At 38.0% G+C, this 24,644-nt stretch overlaps 1 protein-coding gene across 1 annotated transcript in view; it reads right to left on the reverse strand.

Moving 5' to 3' along the window:
• Positions 1–24,644, reverse strand: part of CDYL (chromodomain Y like) — a 105,988-nt gene that overhangs the window by 11,751 nt on the left and 69,593 nt on the right. The gene's annotated exons all lie outside the window — the stretch shown is intronic.

A 24,644-nucleotide genomic window follows, 5' to 3' on the forward strand; every position in this document is an offset into this window, starting at 1 on the left:
ACATTGCTAAGAGAAAGCAAAAGCCTTTTGTTTCAATCAGAAATTATAACGAAGACGGAATAAAACAAATAAAGAATGTGATTGACAAGATCATAAAAAAACACAGTAGTTTTTAAAGAAAAATGGAAATTAAGAAATGCAGACTATACTACTTTGAGGGGAGCACAAAACCCATGAAATTATGGATATTCTAATGGATTCACAGACAACGAAATCTTTCTCATGTTAAACATTTTTCTGCCGTTGGAATTGGCAAATATACAATTAAGTTTTGCTGGTCTTGTTTCCAATAGCTTACACAGAGGGAGTTTGAAGGCATGCAAGTAAACAGGCCATTCCCCATGCCACAGAAGGGACAGGTTTTTCTGCAGTGCCCATTAGAAACATAATACCAAATAATTACCATTTGTTAAAGAAAATAAGAGAACACACTGGATTTATAATGATTCTCTATGTTTAGGTCTCCATGCAAAATTCCTCCCAAATTTTTCATACTGAAGTAATGGAGTGTGCATAGGACAGGGGGGTTAAAAATACTGGGAAAGTGTGTTAGAGTTCAAGATAGTAAAGTTTTGAAAGACTTTTCCTGAGAATTGAGCTCTAAGACTAAAATCTTCTGGAAAGCCACTGCCCTTAGCTCACTAACACGTACTTCACAACATTATGCATGTCTTAAGAAGTAGAGTCACACCACATAGAAGTAAATTATTAATTGTTATTGTAATTTGTCATCATCTTTCTAAATAAGTCATATTTTAAAATTAAATGATGTAAAATTTTGTTTTTCAAAGGTTTTTTTTTTTTTTTTTTTTAAATTTCAAGTTTTGTTTGTTTACAACAAACTTCAAACACTTGTGGGTCCAATGAAGACATTAAAGAGGCTCACTTAAGTAACCGGAATGTCCAACATCTCAATATTTCCGTTGTATTCAAGTGCTGCTTACCTTAACTCATATGAAGTATAAGAGAGATAATCAGAAAAGAGACTAAATTTAATTAAAATTTAGAACATTATACATTTTCCTACTTATATTGCAGAAATTGTTTCTGGATACAAATGATGTTTATATATCAAATATTTTAAAATCAGTATTTTATTATAAATACTTTACGATTAATTAAGCAAGTTGTCTGTTTAAGGATTTATACAATAATAAGATTTTATTATTATATTTATTTTTTAAGGTCTTTCTTGTTGTATTAGTGATTTAATCCTCTTACCACCTCACTTTTTGTGAAGAAGTTGAAGGCAATTCAGAATTTTTTAGTTGTTTATAAAGTGAAGAGTAAGAGATTGGATTCAATTTGAGATCAGTTTCAGAGACAGAAATTAACAAAATGAAGTATCAGTATTTTGTATTGACAAAAAATTTTCACATTTATTCCCAAATTTTCCATGGATTATAAAATTCCTTTCGATTTCATTTCAGCAGCATAAATAAAAATTTGGTGTATGCTAAATATGAATTTGATGAGGGAGACTTCCAACTTTTTTTGAAACCATATTATGGCAATTACATTCTTTTAAAAGAATTCTCTTGCAAGGGAATTTGCAGGAAGACCAGTGTTGCCCCATATTTCATTAGGAACTCAAGATTAAATGGTATCACTGGCTTGCTTTTCCATAGAGAATGTTAATTAAAACAACTGAAATCACTTCTGATTTCCAAACCCTCACCAAAGTTTTTTAAGTCTTTTGTCCTAGCCATAGTGAAAAACATGGAGAATTGAGAGAGCAGGACAGGCTAGACTAAGCCAAAACAAGGAGTCAGTAAACTTGTGCAAGACCTCTGAGCCTGTATTTTTCCACTACTCATTCTTCCAAAGAGATACTCAAATACCAGAAAATTACTTTTGAGATGCAAGAGACAATGATTATATACTTTGAGAGACAAAACTTCTGGCAAGAAAGATCAAGACGTAAACACCACAGGGCAATTTTCATGCTTATTGAACTGGCAAGAGACCTCCTGATTTTTTCTATAAACCCTGTCTACACTTATCAATAGTTAGGAGTTTCAAACCACAAGCAAGGGACAGCTGCAATTCTGGAAGAGGAAGAAGTCTCCTCTTTCCAATCATGCAAACACACTTCCAGGATACTTGGACTGGAATAAAAAAATCTGTCAGCTTTAGAAACTGTAATTCTGCACAGGGAGACTCAGCCAGCCAGTACAGATCAGAACATGGCACAGAAAGGTTTAAAACATGTTTGTTAATGTTTGTCATTAATGATGGAAGTTTGGGACCCTGTATCCTGACAGCACAGGAGTCTCTTTCTCTTGGCATTTGGTCCTTGGAAGCAAAGGGACAACTCAGAGACTTAGGGCAGTATTTCATTTTGTCAGTACACAGGCAAAGGTGGTTTTGCTGCTCAGTCTTGAACACACAGCACAGCAAATAGGGATGAAAATAAAAAAGTTCAATTGAGAGTTAACTGTACTGCCAGAGATTTCCTCACATGAGAACTTTACATGAGGTTACTTATCTTCAGGATAACTACAGCCGTATTTTAGTAGTTTAAAACAGAATTTTGTAACAAACCAAAAGCAGTTCCGTATTTTAAGACATGAATGGAGATAGCATAACAAAGACAAAACACCACAGCCCTCTCTTTTCAAACTGAGCTTCCAAAAATAAGTAAGGACTTGGAAAAAAAGGCAGTTTACCCTGGATATGGTCAACTAATGAAGAACTGTTTGTTTAAGGTGTAAACAAATAGCTTATAGTTATATAAAAACCTTTCCCCCTGCAAATTATTAACAATGTGATGTCAGAGCTGAAGACAGCAGTACTACTGGACAAAACCAAAGCTTCACTACAGAGATGCAAAAGGAAGTTAAAACGACAACTTTGTTCTGCAGCTGTTAACCAAAACCTGGTAATAGTCAGCAATTTCATGCAACTGCCCTTGGAAGGAAAAAAACTACAGCTAAGAGCAACAGATAAGAAAGGAACTGGCCTTATCCAAAGGAAGATAGACACAAAATACCAGTTTTGGGAAAGGGGCAGAACAAAGGTGTTTTTGTTAAAAACACAAGTCACGCTCACTGCACAACAATCCAAAATTAATATCCCAAGCACCTCTCTAAGATATTCATGCCTCACTGCTACAAAGAAGTTCAGTTTAGCTTACATATCAAACCTTGAATACAAATACTCCCCACCCTGCAACAATACTTTGGAGATACATCCAAAGAGATGGTCTAAAACCAGCCAAGCTACTTTTGCACACTTCTTTTTGGGTACATATGTGTTGGTGCTCTTAATTCAAGGTTTGACTGACAGAGTATGCTGTCTCTGAAAGCTTAGCACAGATGCCTAAGGAACAAGCATAAAAATATGAGAGGTGTGAACAATACTGTCTGAGTATTCTCTTTAACTCCAGCTACCAGAAACTTAGCAATTACAAAAATTTGCATGCCCAGAACCATAGGCTGCTCCAAACTCCATGTAATTAAATTCCTCTTCTCTGTGGGATTGTTCAATTTACTTTTAAACCACTATGGATTTGTCTTCCAAAGTATCTCTTGGCAGCAAGTTCTGGAACATACATGTTAAATTTCTTGATTCCTTTCATCAGAGCCTTTCTCCAGATTGACTAGCCCCAGTCTTATTTCCCTTTTCTTCTTGCAGAAGCCAGTCCAAGCCTGCCATTCTTCTCCATGCTTCTTCCTCTTCTATTAACTCTTGGAACAGGGCCCAAAACGGGACACAATATTCAATATGGTGTTTTTTGTTTTTTTTTTTATTTTAAACAGATGCTTGCAGAAAACTATCCTGGGACACAATATTCAATATGGGCTTTATTTATTTATTTTTTTTTTTTTAAATTTTTATTTTTATTTTAAACAGATGCTTGCAGAAAACTATCCAAAACAAACCCAATGCTCTTTCCCTGAGCAGCAACACATAGCCAGGAACCAGTCACTGTTTTATGTTTTGCTATAGGCACTGTTTGGTATGTAAGCCTGTTTTGTACCCTCCTCAATGCCTGGCATTCATCTGCACTGAAAGTCAGCTCTCATTTTACTCATGAAATCACTCAGTATTTTCAGAGAAGCCTGATGTGTTCACAAGGAGCTTTCGGAACTCCCGTGTCTTTCCTGCACCCTCCTGGCACCACTTATGTCCTTTCCTACACTAAGTGATGAAGGGGTTAACGAGAAGCATCCCACTTGAATAAGCAAATGAACAAACACCACCAGCAGCAATGTCTTAAAGTGTTAACTGCAGAAATAAAACTGCAACTGTAACTGATTACAACTCAAGTACCAGACAGGGAACAATATGATCTGGAAAACTGATTTGTAAAAACAACTTGAATTTCCAATGAAAAAAAGAAGTGCTACAATTAAGTTACTTTTTTTCCTTAAGTCCTTTCACTTCTTCATTGTACCCTGAATATGTAATCCACAGGAGTTCAGAATTAGTTGTCCAGTGCAGGTTGCCTCACATTTAATTTTCTGCCAACAAACAGAGGTGTTTTGTTACATGTTCATATGTATTAGCAATCTCTAACTGTAAACACTGTTAAGATTTTCCAGTCTTAACTCTGCACTACATCAAATATTTCACAGGAGACAGGAATTCCAGACAAGTGATACCACAATGCAAACATGATACAGAAGAGTTTCCAGTATTTTTTCCACTTCTACTTCAGTGATTACACAGAAAACATCTTAGAATAGTAGTGTATTAGCAAAGACTAGAGAAACTGAAAATGAGGGTTCTAAACCTCCAATGTATGTGCTTATTTTTTGTCTGAGTATGCATATTAATAGCACTTACATTTTTTAATCAAACAGACGTTCCACTTACTTTGAAATTTCACAATAAATATTTACAAGAAAAAGAAGTCTCAATTTATTGTACATTTCACCTAAAAATCTGATTTGCTCTGTGTTTCTGAAAAGTGTGCCAGTAACTTATGTCAGAAAGATGCAACTTCAGTTAATTCCTTCCAGAATATGGTGTTCCATTGACACAGAGCACAAATCAACAGTGCAACCAGCAACAAGTTGTGCATACTCCAGCATCAGAACAGGCATCCCCAAAGATGCCTTGGAGGAGAGGGGGTGGGAAAAGGACAATATTCCTTCAATACCTCATCACAACCCTTACTGTGGGGAGGGAGGGAGGGTTTGTGCCCTGTAACACTATCCTTGCTAAATGAAGTTAACCACTTCTGATTCTCTTTCAAGGAAACAGCTACACAGCAACCATTAGATGTTCTTCTGTTGTTTTTGCAAATGTGCCACATTTCAATACAAGGACTACAGGTTTTAAGAACAGATTAACGGGCAAATTATGACAGAACTTGGTGGAACACCAGCAACAGGAAACTACAACTCAACAGCAAGCAGTCATGCAGTGGCTGGCAGGCTTGATTGTCAATGTCTACCTTCAACTCCTAAGCAGTCCTTTTCTCATGCTGTTTAATTACAACTCTTTTCCATATATTTTGTATAGGTGTTAATCGTAAGTGTAACTTGGAAACATTGCTCCTATTAAACCTACATTTCTTAAAGGACACTGATGTGTCCTTAAAGGACACTGACACTGATGTCCTTTAAGAACCTACATTTCTTAAAGGACACTTAAAGGACAAAATTAATATGAGAAGAGAAAAACACACGTGTGCCCCAGTAATATTTCTCTACTCAACTTCTGAAGTTTTTCTATCTTACACTAGCTTTTAATCTTGGCTGCCATGTCACATTTAGACTAATATTGTCTACAGCAGCCTTTCCCCCCCTTGTGTAGATATTTTTCTCTGTTTCTTAGATTACTCAGAGCATCAAATGCTATTTTAGTATTGTTAGGAATAGAGTAGCATTACTGGTTGTATTGGACTTTAGTAGGTTATAGGCTATTAATTATTTTTGCTTTTGAATGTCTTTCCTTTTCAGAACATAAGCATCCATGTGAAGATAAACTTATAATGCCAATCAAAACCGCAACTAATCAGAACATAAAATTCTATTGCTGAAAGTGGGCAACCAATACAAGAGAAAATGGCATTTCTTCACCCTTGAGTTAAATAGGGTTACATTAGCCTGACTGCTTTATATTGTGTAAGTGGAAATAAATAAACCCCCCCCCCCCCCCAAAATATGTTAAAAGATGGGAATAACAAAACACTAGACCTAAGATTTGCTAAGACCATGCTCACAAAAGCAACAAGGATAACATTAATAATAGATAAATTGGCAACAAATCTTTTAAGGAGCATGATTAAGTTTTACTGTCTTTGAAGAGAAACTGTGCATCTTTATGCATAATGCATTAAGTAAACTTTCCAGTCTCACAGTGAAAGAAAATATCTTGCTCCTAACAACTCTAGAATGTTTTCCAAATACATCTCCATTCTTATTATTTCACCAAAAATAGAGAAACAAACACTCCTCAGGTAGCAAAATCTTCTTCTCCTTTATCATGGATCAAGATAAATTAGAATTGTTCCCTAACCCCCTTCCAGTGCAATTTTAGCCAGTTTTTGGAGTGATTTGTCTTCCACTGAATCCATAGTCAAGATGCTGCTGACAAATAGAAAACAGTACACAACTGTTCTCACCATTTTAGATGGCTGAAAGGAAAAAATATATATAAAAATTCCTAAGTGCCTTCAGTATTACTCCAGTCAAGAAATCCCAGCCATATTTCACATGCACTAAAGTATTTGATGTGGGAAGCAAAGAGTTAGTTTCATTTATTTTTTTCATGAGTAAGTCAAATCAGAAAAGCCTTTCCCAGGTTACAGACTGCTTTTTGAGATATTTTAATACTGGGAACATTTCATAAGGGAAAACTCTTCTATCCTGATATTTTTGGAGCTGCAGGTTTTGATACTACAGCATTCATTCAAAATGCTCTAAAATTTGAGAGTTAAGCAAGGACATCTCTCGGGGCTCATCTAGAGAGGGAAGCTATTGCAAAATAGGCTAAAGTTTAAACTTGAAGTATACCCAGCTATTTCACACTAACTCCTGAGGTGAAGATATTCTATATTAAGAGCACTTCACCTCAATTTAATCCAATCCCCTGAGTGATGTGAAAAATGGCTCTCTTTTTGTAGGATATCAGGATATCAATGTAAGGCTTGTCTAAAACAGATACTGCCAAAAGACTTCCCAGTAGTTTCACCTATAGACACAAACACATACGTGCCATAGTACACATTATATAATGCTTGGAAGCACACGAAAACATTCTAAAATACCTTAGCTAGATTATGAATGAAATTTAAATAGATGGCTATACTATACTGGCAGAACACTTACATTTACCTTCTTTTTGTAAACAAATGTGAATACTAATTGACAGGTTCATTCTTATCACATAGACAAGGCTTTCAATACCAGACTTTGCAAGAGCTCCACTCACAACTGTCCCAAAAACCATTTGCATTTCAATGCAGAAAAGTAGACAGGGAAGGCTCAGGACTTCAACAGGTTCAAGACACTGATGTGCATGTGTTGAACTTTCCAGGGAACCCAGAGATCAGAGTGCTGGAGTGAGCATCCCTGCTGGATAAAGGCACCTCTATTTTTATGTATCCACCTCAAAAATGTACAAATGTCTTTCCAGCCACTATCTGATGTCAGCTATTCATAGAAGCTGTCTCAACCTCCTGTGGGATATTCAACAAGATGTTCATTAAGAGGTGGCAAATGAACCTGAAGCAATCTTCCAGTACACCAAGGGCACACAGCTGTGTGCCCTAACACCACCAGCTACACTTCATGCTTGAGAAACCTGCAATACACAATGTATACATAGGCAAACTTCTGCAGCAGCACCCTGTTACCAGAAATTACTGATCTTGGAAGAAATAACTGGCTGGGATGGGAAGAGGAAGGGTAAAAGAGGAGTTTCTGACTTTTCTTAGAGGTTCCCAAAACCCTCAAGTGAAAAACTGAACATTGCAGTGCTGGGTATTTAGTCCTGATCCTTGCACTTATGCAGGAGAGATGCCAGCTCCCTGAACACTTGTGCTGCCTGAAGGGGCATGGAGCAAAAATCAAGAGCTGGGCATTGGCACCAGTGGGAGAAAATAGGATGAAAAGAAGATTACAGGTCTTGAGAAAGTGTAAACACAGGGATCTCTGAGCAATGGGAGATGAAAAGTATCTTTGGGTATCCCAAACAGATGCTGGATAGTCAGATGCTCTGATCTGAACAATTAATTTAGAACATTATTACATTCACCTTGCACGATCTGCCCTTTTATACTGTTGCAGAGGCTACCATCTACTGGCAACAGCTGAAAGGAGCCATGATAGAAAGGAGTGACAACCTGCGCTTTCAAGCTGAATCTGGTCTCTCCTGTTTTTTGGCTACAGTAGCTAGGATCAGCACATGTATGAGGACCCACCTCAACTGGAGAACTTGTGAAGCATATCCAATAATACCCTAATAATAATCATCATCATCACCATCAAAAAAATACTTCACCAAAACAATAAAATAAAAAAACTCACAGAATCCTTAAGTCAACAGTAGAAGACTAACAGAGTAAGACTCAGATCAGATGCCTTGCATGAAGAAAAGTATTACATCCTCCCTCAATTAGGCTTTTTTCTGTATCACTGCAGGAAATTACTAGAAAGCCCAGGAGGCATTTGCCTTCACGTCATTTTGCCTTGACCACAGTACAAGCAGTGCAGCTGTCCACACCAGGCATTTGCAGAGACAGCAAAGATCTTGAACATGGCGCACAGCACAAGAAGGACACAGATCTGCTGGAACAAATCTAGAAGCACTGGAACAGGTTGCCCAGAGAAATTGTGGATGCTCCGCCCTTGGAAGTGGAAAATGCTCATCATAAGTATTCATCACATTTTGCAACAAAGTGGTAAATAAATAAATAAATAACCCTTCCCCCCCCCAACTGCCCATGATACATCACAGGGAAATAACCACAGCTGCAAGCAGTGAGTAGAGAAGGCATCTCAGCCAGCAGCTGGAAGGGCTGGGGGCAGTGAGCTGCCCTTACACAGCAGGATGGATCTATTTGGGTGCATGCTTTTCATATTGCTGAGGAAAGCAATAGGCGTCTGTGGAAGACCTTAGGCTTTCTACTGCATTGACTGTTGTCATATTCATGAACAAATTATCAAAGGAAAAATCTCACAACAAAAAACCTGAACTGATAAGTCCATAAACTACTAATTAAGTAGTTAACACAGGCTTGGAGGCATTTGCCTTCACCTTCATTTTGCCTTGACCACAGTACAAGCGGTGCAGCTGTCCACACCAGGCATTTGCAGAGACAGCAAAGATCTTGAACATGGCGCACAGCACAAGAAGGACACAGATCTGCTGGAACAAATCTAGAAGCACTGGAACAGGTTGCCCAGAGAAATTGTGGATGCTCCGCCCTTGGAAGTGGAAAATGCTCATCATAAGTATTCATCACATTTTGCAACAAAGTGGTAAATAAATAAATAAATAACCCTTCCCCCCCCCAACTGCCCATGATACATCACAGGGAAATAACCACAGCTGCAAGCAGTGAGTAGAGAAGGCATCTCAGCCAGCAGCTGGAAGGGCTGGGGGCAGTGAGCTGCCCTTACACAGCAGGATGGATCTATTTGGGTGCATGCTTTTCATATTGCTGAGGAAAGCAATAGGCGTCTGTGGAAGACCTTAGGCTTTCTACTGCATTGACTGTTGTCATATTCATGAACAAATTATCAAAGGAAAAATCTCACAACAAAAAACCTGAACTGATAAGTCCATAAACTACTAATTAAGTAGTTAACACAGGCTGCCATACATAGAAAATGATTCAGAGCCGCCAAAGTGGTTTCCCTCAGGCTACAATGCAAGGAATACAGAAGCCAGGATTATTAGTTACAGGTGGCCCCTATCCCCAAAAGCTTTTTTTTTCCCTGTAAGAATCTGCCTTTAGGAAGGACTGGACTTTTTTTTTCATTACAGAAATTATTAGTATCTAGATTAATATACAAGTACCAACAAAGATACTATTGCTATACAGAAGAGACAGCTAAAGAAGCAACAGAACTAACATGGTGATATTTAAGTGGGACATATTATTTCAGAAGCACCAATGTATAAATATGAAACTACAGCCTCTGAATTATTACAAAGACTAATACTAGCAGGCTGACATTTTGAAGGGGAAGAAGAAAAAAAAATCAAGAAATTAGGAAGTTACATTTGAGAAAGAGAAAACAACCAACCAACAGAAAAACATGTGGTTTAAAGCAAATTCCCACACAAGTTTCATAAAAGACAAACCAGTTAAGGTCTGTCCCAGAGAGCAGGACACAACACCTACCATCAACCCTACAAAAACCAAGAGAGACTTAGTTAAGTATCACAATGGCTGCTGCTACACAAAAACCAAGAACAAAGTGTATCATGTCTGATACTTTAAATCAAAGTCTGCAGTGAGAGAGAATTTTATAGTTTGTGTAGCTGGCAATAGGAAAGTAAGGTTTATTTGACTATTTAGTGATGTGGGCAGCAGCACATCTTTCCATGGGAGTCATTCTGATGTGCTCACAGTTCAAGAGCAAATTCAAAGATTTTTAAATATGTTATCACTGCAAATTCATGGAAGGACTTAGATCCACAACCTGTTAATTTGAAAAAGCAGGAAAAAGGAAAAAAAGAAATCTCTATCTGAAGTTCGGGCTTGCAGGTTGTTACAACTCCCACTGCTGCAATTCCAAAGTCCAGTACTGAAGCCTCGTGTTCAGCAGGAAGTTCATAAAGCTGTGCTCAGACTTATATTTACTAAGAGGAGGTTCATGGGTGACAGGGTCCAGACATTTTTAGGTACAGTAGATGCTTATAACGCTAAATCTTGCCTTAGGAAACAATCTATTAAGAACACACAGAGGAACCAAAAAATATCAAGGGGATCCATACACAAAAGACAGAAGAATTCTATTGAGTAAAGCAAAGATCATGTACACAAAAATAATGGGACTAGTACATAAGCAGCCACAATTGTGAGCTCAATTTCAGCTTGGAAACCATTTAAACATGTCATAGATAAGACAGAATGATAGATGAATTACATGACTGGTTGTTTCCTGAAACCTGCCAAGGACCCACCTGTTCATGTCAGATTCCAACCACTAAACAAACAGAATGAAACAGAAATTTAATTTCTACTAAGATGAATGCTGTGCAATTTTAGATAGCTGTGTTATGTAAAAAGATATTGCATTAAATACTTTTCAGACAAATAACAAGATATCCCAGACATAATGAGAGGGTGTAAAAATGAAACTGAACTTATACGGTAATTGAATTATTTTCTTCAGGAGTGAGATGTAGCTTCAATTAATGCCACATGGTTAAACAGGTCAATAGAAACTGAGGGGAAAAAGAGAATATGCTATACTTACAAGAAAATAGGAAGTAAAGAACACTGGGAAGAATACAGGGAGATGCTAAAACAGATAAAGAACGGGTATTAGAAATGCAAAGTAAAACTCTGAAGTTCTCACAGTTACAGATGCTAAACACAAATTATTTTTCCAGTGATAAAGAAAAAAAGAGAGAGGAGAATTAGACCAAAATAAAAAGTGAAATGTAGTGTAAGCTACAAAGTCAATTAAAATACTAGTGGTGAAACCATCATGCCATAAGAAATCAGAAAAGTATTTATAATGAGTATGAACATATTGTACATACAACAAATGACAGACTAAAAGGATTGACCATAGCAAGACTGCTGACTGACAGTAAAAAAAGAGAAACAGACAAATGTGATCGTTTATACGGGAAATGTATCATAAGTGAAATACCTCCAAGACTTGCTTGCTTAAAGACTAGCAAATTTGGAAGGTACCTTGGTTAATAAAATTTTTAATGATATAGTTTCAGATATATGTAGAAGAAACACTTATAAAAAAAAAAAAGCAGCCTTAAACCTCTTCAGTTTATTTCTGTTTATAAACAAGACAGCTCTCAAAGTCAAGTTTCAAAAGCATCCTTCCAGTTAAAACCTACTGGAGATCCAAAGCAATACTCAGGAGAGCCATACTCAGTATCAGAAAAATTTAATCTTTTTACAAGAAGTCACTCCTTGCTTGGAATATATTTTACCAATATTTTGCAGTTTCATACCATTACAAATTATCAATCAGAAGTTTCTCTATAATATATACTTACATGTGACTGTCAGGATTTAAAAATAATAACTTCATCACAGCAGCAACCCTATTTTGCTCAGCATCAAAACTGTATACATAGAATTATTCTCAGTTCTGCCAAGCAGGAAATATGTTTAAAACTAAAAATTTTCTATCTAAAATTAATTTTGCTTCCTAAAAATCCTAAAATGGGACACTCAAAAGTGGAAATTTGTAGCAACAAAGATTTCAGGGTTATTGTATAAGGATGTTCTGTGGACATTCTCTGTCACTGGCAGTTTGATATACAGAGTTATAAGAAACTCTGCATCTCCATTTGATCTCAGAATATGCCTCCACATTACTAATGTGCTGCCTAAGATTAACAGTTGACTGGAACAAAAGTTACTGCTTATAGTTTTCCATTTAGTTTTTATCTATACACCAACATATTTGTGTTTTGCAATCATAAACTCCTTGTCTTTTCTTAATTACGATACCTGATGACTTTTCCACGTCAGCGACATCACAAAAGGTACCACACACCATTAGATATTTCCCCCTACAGCTCAGTTAAAATGCTATCAATCTCAAAGTACTTTTAAGCTGTTCTTTTGAATCATCACAATTAAGAAAAATGTTGCAGTGGGATCATCCTTTTCATTAATTTTTAAAAACTAAATTATAAACTTACAGGAATTTCTAGAAGAATTAATGTGGGGTTTGTTTTTCAAAGAGGGATTACTCCCTTCCTGACCCCACATCTCAGCCCACAAAATCAGGTAAGAGACTACCAGCAAGAAGCAGCACGATCATATCCTTGCTCATATCAAACCAACACTGCCAACAGAGTAACCAAGTTCATTCCTGCTACAAGGAGGAAGTCTGCTGCATTTACATCCTCAGGCTTGATTGCTCCTGCTGCAAGCTGGCATTCTGTTTAGCTGGAAAATTCAGGAAGATCACTCCTTCCACAAGCCTCAGCATACTCCTGTGACCTGGGCAAGCAGCACATACTGAATTACTTTGAGGTACTAAAGTATCAATCTAGTTTATATAACATCAAAACTAAGATTTGTTTCCTTCCACTGCTCTGCTTCTGCCTTGTATAGCCTGCCACATCAGAAACAAGTCACTCATAGCAGGTATTTCTGCCTGACCCAGACACGAGGGTCAGCTGGGCTCCTTAATACCATCCCTGCATCCACTGATGCATCTGCTGAACCATTCCAGAGTTTAACCAAATTCCAGTTTAAAATTATCACCTGTACTTTTACCTCCTTTGTTTTTCCCTTTCCCAGTCGCAAGTAAGACCAATGGAATTCTAAACCAAATTTACAAAAAACATTATATACAGTTCAACTATCTCTGAGTATTTGGGCAAAAGTGTTAGTGTTTTCCTTCTCTAGGTTCATTATTTGGACAGAAATATCAAATTCTGACTAAGTGTCAAGAAATGAGTAATAAACTGACATAAAGAAAGGAAGACATGCCAGAAGGGCTCAGAGGGTAAACCAGAAAGACAACAAAAACTGACAAAAATAATGTAACAGCAGGAAGAAGCCAAACATTTTTGTGGGGTTCATTGGGTTAACTTTCAGCCTGATCAATTCCCATGTGTAGCCATTGACCAGGAAGTCATCTGGAAGAGGTAGGAGAAAAGAGGACAGGATAACAGAGGAAAGTGAAAAGCACCACATCTAAAGATAACATCAACACATTCTTCTCCAGTTCAATGACTAGCAAACAGCATTTTAAAACCCTCTTCCTGCTGTGAATCTATCTTCTAATATTTCAGTTCCATTGCAACAAAACACACTGTGATTGGGAACTACTTTTACAAACACAACACAACTTGTACTTTAGACCACACCTGTGGACTAGTTTATTTTCACTATAGAAAACTACCTGTGATGTAAACTCCTTAAACACTCCCAAAACAACAATGAGAAAAACCATTGCAGGCATCTGCAAGAGAAATACAGTCCATTTTATTGCTGCCATCAATTTGTAGTTTATCAATGCTTAGCTAGAGAAAAAAAGGACTGAGAAAAGTTGTCCCAGGAAAGAACCTGCATCCCAGGATGTCCTGCTGAGACACGAGGTACGGTGGGAGGTGAGAGGTAAAGCCACACATCTGCTGAGGCTGCCACAGTCTGCAGTGGGATGAAGCATAAACAGGGACAGTCAGAGAAGTGTGACTATTCATCACCTCCTCTTCACAAACAGGGACTTCCCTGCCTGCTAGGTCCAGACAGCAAGAGTTTTGACTACAATACATGCTAGAGTAGACCACAGGGGAGAGGAAAAAGGACTAAAGTTCAAGCTGAGGCTTCACAAATCTGTCTAGAAAATGCTCCAGTAAGCCCCCAGAAAACGTTGTTAGAGAGCACCATGACATCTCTGAGAATTATATTAGTGCAATATGTACTCAAAAAGCCGATTTGGGATTATTTAGTCGCCAACTTTGTCAGCCTTCTGAAGGACACAGAAAACAGTGCAAAGGATACAGACTCTAAAGCTGACAGGAAAGGTTTTATTCCTAAACTAATGGCTATTGTAAATAGTAGATTTCACTGCAAAACACATCCCTTTCACATGCCATCACACTGCCCATGCAGATGTGGCACTTGGGGACATGGCTTAATGGTGGATTTGGCCGTGCTGGGTTAAGATGAACTTAAGGCCCTTTCCAAACTAAAGGATTCTATGATTACCAGCCCATCAAACAATTTTGTTTCCAGAGAGAGCCTCACACTGTTCCACCTTGGGTGGTTCTCTCACAACTGCTTCTTCACCAGATAAGTCTTTCACTGTGCATACTAGCCAGGAAGAAAATTTCCTTTTAGGATGGTTAAGGTTTAAAGTTCAAGATTTCCCCTTCTTTTTCATCTAGCTTATATATATTCTTTGTAAAATACAAAAACACAGTAGGATGACCATGAAGTAGGAATTAGTCAAATGCAGAAATGGGCAAATACTGGATTTTGGCTCAGAGGGTAAACCAGAAAGACAACAAACCTAAACAGGTGATTCTTTTGTTTTGAGATTTACTTCTTTTATGTATCAGTTTTCAAACTGTTCTGAAGTAAAAATACTGCTTCAAAACAGGGTCAAATGTGTATTTAATAAATTGCAGTAATTTGTAAATAGGATTCTATGGTTGCCTGTTCAAACCTTTACTTCTCCTGCAATTTCTATTGTTAAAAGGAATGTTACCAGTATCCATTCAGGAATAATATAATTTTAGCATTTACTACTGGAGTTACTTTAATTCTTTTGGTGTATTGGTGTATGAACATGAATCCATAGTCTTCATATTACTTGTAGAAAAAAAAAAAAAAAAAAAAAAAAAAATTAAAACACAAAAAAAAAAAAAAAAAAAAGAAAAAAAAAAGAAAAAAAGAAGAAACAATAAAATTTTCAAACACTAATACAGCAGTTGAGGAAGATTAAAATTGAAGCAGAAGGAACCCAGCACTATATGCTACATTTAAAACTGATCATAACTTTAGTCCCACATGTGCTTTGCTAAAAGACAGAAATTATTTAATTGGAAATATATTTTCTTTATGTGGTAAAGGGAAATCAGTGGCTTGATTTCAGGTCTGTGCTGCTTCCAGATCACCCTTTGAAAAGGTCTGTCTGTCAGTGATTTTGCTCTGCTTTGGTAACTTAAAAAACTACATGTCAGTGGTCACGAAGCACCGGAAACAACAACTTATAACAATTCTTTTCCTTCAAAAAACACCCCCTCTATCGGTAGGATTCCACTACAAAAGCCAAAGCATTTATCCCACACAGGCTCTCTAGTGAGCTAGCACTAGTCAGTGACTGCACTGTACAGTCATACTACACAACCAAGCAAATAACCAGGACTCATAAGCAAAGAAAGCAAAGCACAGTCCATTTAAAATAATGTATATCCACTGCTGCGTGTTGCATTTCACCTTATTATATGCCCAAGAGGTGCCTTATAATGTCCTGATACAACCAAACACTTCAACAAGTAAACTCAAATCAAACACTGAAAACAAAAATTCCCCCCATTTTGTAGTTCTCACAGACAAAAAACCATTCAACACCAACCCAAGCATCTCCAGAGACATGCACATTATTTTCAATGAAAAATTTGCCAATAAAACTCTTTTCCACTACATTCTTGACCAGCTAGAGTTATCAACACTTCTGATGTCTCAGGGGCATCTACAAAACCAGATGGCATTCTGACTCCATCACATTGCCTAAACCACCTTCTGTTCCACCAGATGACCCTCAGAGAAAATGTATCTCCATTTTGCAGTTCCTTGCTTTTATTCCTGCACACTGACACAAGAGTTAGTAGCTGGCACATTCTGTAAGCCACAGGTGTTTCTCAGTGACCCTGATGGATTCCTCTGCATGTGAAAATAGTTTGATTGAATCAACAATGGCATCTGCAGAGCAGTCTGGGGGGAAGGAGGATGGATTAGATGACAAAGGTCTTTTCCAACCCTATTTCCTAGTATTCTGTGATGCATATGTGACCACACTGTGTAACACTTCTGCCCTTCCTCTCCTGATATCTAAAGGCAGTTGCCTTTCAACAATGTGGAATACAAAGACAAGGTACCTGGATCCATGGTATCAGGTGCAGATTAGCAAACTGTGGACAGTGACAACTGGATTCTCAGCTAACTGCTGCTTTCAGACATGATGCAGAGCTCTGCCTGTGTCCCTGAATCAACCCTGGAGGGAAAGAATCCTCTTCTGTGGAGAGGCCTGAATACTTATCTGGGAAGCCACAACCACAGCTCCAACATATGTATCTGTACCTCTGCCATAAAGCTTAGGGTCTCATGCTATGTAAGGTCTTTGTAAAAACGTTCCTATGGCTTACAGTCTCCACTCTGAAATAAGCTCTGCAATCATCTCCGTGCTGTAAAAATTACTCTTGGTTTACATATTATTTGAAAAGTACTTCCAAATCAGAAGACTAGATCTATGACTGGGTACAAGAAATGATAGCTTTCTAACATTTTCAAAATAATGATGAGAAAGACAGCCTGGGGTAAGAGGAAACTTCCAGATGATCAGATTAAAAATGACAATTCCATTTTTCTTCAAGGGTAAGGAACAAGAACAGCCATTCATCAAGGGAAACTGCTAATCTCCTTAGTTTCAGCACAGCCAAAATAGTGTCTAAATTAAATATGGGTGATGTTATTGGATAAACTTTGTGCAATACCTTTTGGACTGCCCAAGGGAGTTTATGGCTAACTCTAGGAACCATTCTCTGAGATGACCTTCTGCAATGGTTGGTGTTAAACTAGAATTTGGCAGGGTTACAGATAGGAAAGTAAAGCCAGTCTGATTCCCCTAATATATTGGCATTTAAGTGTGGACCATGATAAAATCACTTTCCCCCTGACACTGGCTGAGTCTATACTATCTGACAAGACAATAGCAAGAGTAGACATATATAGTTCAAGAATGCCATGCTTCCCTGGCTTACTGCATTTATCAAGGTGGGATGACAACAGTTAATTTCTGAGGGCATTTTTTCTCAGTTTTTTTGACTTATAGTGGTTCTGCTACTGCCTGCTTTGTCCAGCATTGCCCAGTGCTACTAGCTACTCATGAATGCTGGAAGTTAGCTAATAAACAAAGCATATGGGGGAGGGAAGGGGGAAATTAAGTTTTCCGTGAGTCTCAGCCAAAGCAGAGCCAGTTCTCTCTTGAGGGGCCTTCAGGTTCCTCCTTTTTTTCCTGCACTAAATCAAGGAATACTTTGTCAGAGAAACATTCTCATGAGTCACAAGAGCGTTCAGTAGCTGAACTGGAGCTGCAGGAGGGTGTTCTAGGCTGGCGGTGCTTCTGTCCCTCTGCCAGTGCGCAGCTGCTGTCCCAGGCTGGCAGGCAGGAGGTGACGGGCTCCCAGCAGGACAGGCATGGAAAGGACACAGCAAGGGCACAGAGACACCCCTGCACAGCACAGGGTCACATTAGAGAGAGATAAAAAAGCCTGATGAAACTAATCAAGGAGGAAGGAGGTGGATGGGAAAGGAGCTGAAGCAGAAAGCACTTAGCTGTCTGCCAGCAGAGGCAGCCACAGCTGGCTGCAATTTGGTGAGCAGCCCCTTCCCCACCTGGTCTGCCCGGAGAGAGCCTCAGCGACCCCAGCTCCAACCATCCCACAGCAAAAGGAGCTGGTTACAAGACTCCGTCACATCAAAGCCAAACAAAATCCACCCACAAACCAAAGAAAACCAGTATCTTTTTAAGGACATCTATTTCTATGCTGAGGAGATCTGTGTGCTGAAAAGGAGACTGCTTCCTCTGCTGTTAGCATCATGTTAGTAGGAAACATCTGCAGGCATCATTACATTTATTTCCAAGCCAGACTGTGCTCAGTGTAGGCGATCTTCAGGCAACATAATGGATAAAAAACAAAGAGGGTTTTGCTGAGTGTGCACAGCCAAACATTTTTAGAAAGACTTAAAAGGTGGCCAAGTCTGAATGGATTATAAGTGATAATGATAGCAAAAGCACATCTCTGATACACAGGCCAAAGCTCTGTTAAATTGTGTCATTGCACAAAGGCTTGTGTGAGGAAGAGATTATTGGCTCCACCGCCTTTGACAGCAAATATATTCAGAAAGGAAACTGCAGGGCAACACATGGCATTCTCAGGATATGGGAATTCCTGACATCCCATACATTTCTACCATATAATTCCATCTGATGCAAGCCCAGTACTCACTGCAGAACTTTCTGCCATTGTCATTTTCCTTTCTTTTATTCTCTCGTAATTTAAGTTTGGATAAAAGGTAATGACCCTGAGGTTTTTGCCCCTCGTCTTCTTAGAAGACTGAAATCTCAAGCCATTAAAGTTTCATCACTTTCACAAAGTTTAAATACTGCAAGTAAGATGGCTAAAAACAAATCCAGCCCCAAAAAATGTGACATATAGCAATGGCTTCCTTTTACACTTTCAATGAAGAACTAACCATCAGGCATTGCACTGGAAGTTTGCCTGTGTGAACAAACACACACAAAGTTCTTTATAAACATTTTTTTTATTTTAAAAATTTCTTCCTTGAAAACATATTCCTTCATTTCTAATACTGAGAGATATTAATTTGTAGTGAAAAGTGTTCCTTCTCATCTACTTAGCAAAGCTGCATTATGATTCAAAAGAATCAACTATTTTAATTTCAGTTTCAGTAGAGGCTTTTTTTTTTTTTTTTTGCCAGTGTAATTGATTCTTTTACTATGTAGATTTTAGTATTAAACTTCATTAAAGTAATTTAACATTGTATAATCTAATTTACATTTATAACCTATATTTCAAAAACAGCTCCTTATCTCTTAGCAAAGATTAATTTCTTAATTAATTTAACAATGAGACCACTTAAAGATGCATTTTCTTTCAGAAAACATGACAAAATACATATCTGTAAGTATTACTATAAAAAATCAAAAGTGACGTAACAAACAAACAATCAGAAGCACAGACATTTTTCAGTGTATATATGTGTTCATCCCAAACTTGATACATTTTGAAAATTAGTCATTTGAATTGAGTATTCACATTCCCACTGAAAGTTTCAAGTGCTGAAGTTTCATAAATAAATAAAACATTTAAGAGTAGTCCATAAGCACATACATAAGATTTAGAGCGAAGGAGGCCAGTGCAACTTGAAACACTTGCCAGACCACAACCTCAAGAGAGGGTAAGAATAGCAACATTATGGCAACACCAAGGTTAGGAAAGTCCTAACCACCAAGGCATTGAAGGATAGAATATTACTTCTGGTGTGCTGGTAACAACTGCAATGAAATAAATGTAACAGAATCCTGGGTATTTCAGGCAAACCCATCTGGTAAAACAGTGTTTGCCTACTGAATTCCTTTGGTTTGTAACAATGTACAATGTTTTGAGAGAAAGATACACAGACAGAGAAAATAAATACCCTCCCAACCTTAAAGCATTTGTGTTTTAGTTGTTCATCTGTTTCTCAATTTAAAATGTCTAACAATGGTTGCAAGAGCAAAAAAACAAATACAGACCAACCACAAATACTGACATCCTACAGAAATCTAAATATTTTAAAGATGGAACCACGATAAAACAAAGAACATCTTTCTGCAGGCCTTCACAATAAAACTGACTGGCTGAAAAAGAGTGCTGTGGAACAGCAAGCATCAGATGAAGCAGAGTGTCTTCTGCTCAGGAAACTTAGGCAGGTTTGAGGGAATAAGCTTTCAAAGTAGGAAATGCTTTACAGAAATCTGCACTCAGTGAAGCCTGTGGCGCTCTTACATAGTGTTCCTTGCTGTCTTACAGATTTTTACTGCTTGAATCCTCTCAAGTAATCTGGAAATCAAAGAGCAACATTCTCTGCAGGTTTCATTTCTATCCCACTATCATTCCCATGACTTTTCACTTCACAGCAAGTGAAAAACTTACACAGTACAGGCCAAAAACATGGACCAAAAAAAAAAAAAAAGAAAAGAAAAAAGAAAACTATTAGTATCAAAACCCACACCCATGCTATGGGGAATGTATTGAAAAGCCAAAACAGCAGGGCAGAAAAAGTGAAGGTAACATACAAAGAAATAATAAGTATAAATCTGAACTTAGTTCTGAGTCTGAGGTATAATTTTTTTTGATTGGGTAGCAACAAGCATAGAATAGTGAGACAGTATTTGCCTCTACTGTAAAAGAACAAACTCACTTTGAAGGAAGAAAGAGACAGAGGTTTCCAAGAGCCCCCTAAAACACATCCACATCATCACAAGTAAAATTTAACTTTTTATTAAAAATACAAAATAGAGCTTTGAAGAAATATTAGCTCTTTTATGGAAAGACCAAAATAGGGTAAATTAACTCCATTATTATAAAGCAATTAACTATCAGAAGTATGCAACTATAATTATGAGAAAAATCACACATGCCAGTGACCTTAATGAAAATTGATACTGGAAATGAGCAAAGAACCTCTGTAAGAAAAAACATACCCATATGCTCCAAAACATAAGATAGTACTCTTTTAGTGTCAGATAGCCTATGTCCTTGGCATTTGCTTATCTTAAGCAAAAACTGAAATCTCAGGAACACTACAATTAATTGCCCGTTACAGCAGGTTACCAGAAAAAGTTTATAATCCGTAAAGTAAACAAGACGGCCTCTACATCCTAGCTGGAGCCATCTATTTTACTTATGCACTGAAACAAGGCTCAGAAAAGTAATTTCAGAAGCATAATAGGAAAGAACTGATGAGATTTTCTCAAAAAATAGTGGATAAAATCTTTTTCTCCTTTTTGAAACACTCAAGTTTTGTAGGTCAAATCATTCAACGATTTGCTATTGAGCCTGAGTTTTTCAATAATCACCTGAGAAAAATCATGACAAGACCAAAAGAAACAGAAGAGGCAGCAAATGCCCTTCATTTTCACTAATGAAATTACAATTCTCACCATATTAACTGTCTTCAGAAAACTTAGGGATTTAGATAAGCCTGATGCTTTTGTAGCACTTGTAATCAACCTAAAAAGCTTTCTTAGACCCCTGGCATGACCAGGTAGCAGAACAGCTGAGAAGTAGGGATTTTCTATATATTAACAGACACAGATTCAGGATATCCTATTTTCCTGACCTTTAGTAACACGCCAAAAAAAAACCCCAAACAAAAAAAGTCTCAACCAAACAATAAAATACCTCACAAAATCGATCAAATTATATAGCCTTAAATTTACAGGAGAGATATGGAGATTATTCCCGTTTAGATTTACTCATGTTATTAATTCAGAGCAGCAGACTCAGGCAATGAAATCTGCATTCTTCCCAAGTCCAGCAAAAAACCCCAAACACTTGATTCTATAGTCTGTCCAGTAAATTTCGTGGGCAAAAGTCTATTATACAATTGAAACCAAAGTGTTGATTAAATAGTATTTCATTTAACTGAGATATAATAACACACACCCCCTTAATACTTATTCAGAGTCATTACATTTGGAAGGAACCTCTGGAGATCACCAAGTCCAACCCCCCTGCCAAGGCAAGGTGACCTGGAGCAGGTGACACAGGAACACATCAAGTGGGTTTGGAATGTCTCCAGAGAGGGAGACTCCACAACCTTCCAGGGCAGCCTGTTCCAGCATGTTCCTCATGCTGAGGTGTAACTTGTTGTGTTTGAGTTTATGGCCACCACTGAAACGAGGCTGGCACCATCCTGTTGACACCCACCCACTTTTGAGATATTTATATGCATTACTGAGAACGCACAATCTTCCTTTCTCCAGACTAAACAGGCACAGCTCCCACAATCTGCCTCCCAAGAGATGCTCCAGACCCCAGATCGCCTTTGTGATCCTCGACTGGACCCCCTGCACCAGCTCCTTGTCCTTCCTGTACTGAGGAGCTCAGAAATGCACACAGCACTCCAGATGCGGCCTCACCAGGGCTGAGCAGAGGGGCAGATCACCTCCCTTTTCCTGCTGGCCACTCTCTTCCTGATGCACCTCAGGATTACATTTGCCCTCTGGCCACAAGGACACACTGCTGGCTCACTGTCAGCTTGTCACCCACCAAGACTCCGAGGTCCTTCTCTACAGAGCTGCTCTCTAGGGGTCAGCCCCCAGCCTGCACTTGGGGTTATTCCTCCCCAGGTACACGACCCCACACTTACCCTTGCCGAACCTCATTAGGTTCCTCTCTGCCCAACTCTCCAGCCTTTTAAGGTCCTGCTGAATGATGGAACAGCCTTCAGGTGTGTCAGCCACTCCCCCCAGTTTTGTCAGGGAAGTTACTGAGGGTACATTCCATCCCTTCATCCAGGTCATTCACAAACAAGTTGGGTAAGACTGCAGCCAGTACTGCTCCCTGGGGAACACCACTGACCACAGACCTCCAGCTGGTTTCTACCTATGTCATTACCTCTAGACCACAAAAGCTGCCAATTACCTTGGATATGTATTACATCAGGAACCATCCTGTTCTGGGAATTTACAAGGCAGGAGTCTCTGAAGCAGTGATTCCAGAACTGGGTATCAGTTTCTGGAATTTTATGGGGCAGGTAATATTAGACAAAGTGAATGTGAGACACAATTAAGTTCATTTTCCATGTAATCTCAAATATATTTCTACCAGTATGTGTACACATAACCACAAATTCCACTCTCAAATAAATATACAAATATTTCACCTTAGAAAATCCATGTTTAAGAATTCTGCTGTGCCACTTCCCTCTCAGGTGCACTAAAAGGAAGCTATCCCACTGCAGCTTTCACACAGCAGTAGTTACGATTTGCTGCTGACAAAAGAAAAAGCAAATCTGCAATTGCACGCAAACACATGAGGCCCTAAATTAAGTACTTTTGGTCAACCTGTAAATGAAGACAATTTTCTCATTTGCACAGTGAGCCGGGATACCTTTTCTGTCACTGTCCAGTGTCAAAAGTATCACTCTACACTTCAAATCCTCTGGACTAGTACCTCTTAGGAAGAATATTGTTCTTGAGGGCATTTTGCCTCTTTCTTCTAGCAAACTGTTACCTCTTACAGAACTATAAAGATCCTTGTGAACATCCCATGAGATCCCATAAACTGCAGACTATATTTAAATGTTGAGACATGTATTTTTATTTGTCAAAGTCTTGCACAAACACTTGAAATTATGTGGTCTTTACTGGTATCTTGAAAAGAAAATAAAAAGGACAAAACCTACCAATATTATTATTAAGCACAGAGAATTTTCCTTTAAATTTAACAATGAAGCATTCCAATCCATTTCAGTGGTGACCCTATGAAGTTTGCTCTTTAAAAGCCTGAGGTCATATTTACCTTGCTAACAAGAAAGACCCAACACAGGCTAGATTTGTCAACTTTCTAGGATATGTTTTAAACAAGAGAGAGTCACAGGTTTTCAGGAAAGTCTAAGGTAATGCTTCACTGCTTATGTCATTAAATAGGTCCAAAAAAAAATTTTAACAGTCTTCAAGTGAAAAGCATGCATGGCACAAGGACAAATGGGTTATTACAATACACATGCTATTTCTTTAAGCCTGAGACAGGAAGCCAGAGCCTGGACAGGAAAAATTCTTAGCAGAATTCACTTAACTGAAGCTCTGCCAGTTTATAATTAGTGACCTCACTCATTATGTTTTGTTTTTTCTTTTTAAATCTTAACCAGGCATTTGTGTGACCAAAAACACGTACAGCTAGCAAACAAAATGAAACTAGAAGATGACTTTCTTGTATGATGTCAAGCTAGAAGTGATAAGATTAATATGGAAAGTCCTTATTTCAATACATATCTTGGTAGTATATACATCTGTGAGATATTCTGAGAATGTATATTTCCCTCCACCCTCTGAATAACAGCCTTAATACAAATGAGCTCAGTCCCAGTAACAGGCTACTAGTTCACATACCATAGAGCCCAAGTGATCTCTAAATTATTCACCTTCACACAGAAACGGAGATTAAAATAACCATGGCACCATTTTAAAAGGAAGGATGAGGATCACTGGGAAATATGTGGG

Source organism: Onychostruthus taczanowskii, unplaced genomic scaffold, assembly GCF_017590055.1.
Source record: "Onychostruthus taczanowskii isolate IOZ18803 unplaced genomic scaffold, ASM1759005v1 scaffold40, whole genome shotgun sequence".
NCBI classification, from domain to species: domain Eukaryota; kingdom Metazoa; phylum Chordata; class Aves; order Passeriformes; family Passeridae; genus Onychostruthus; species Onychostruthus taczanowskii.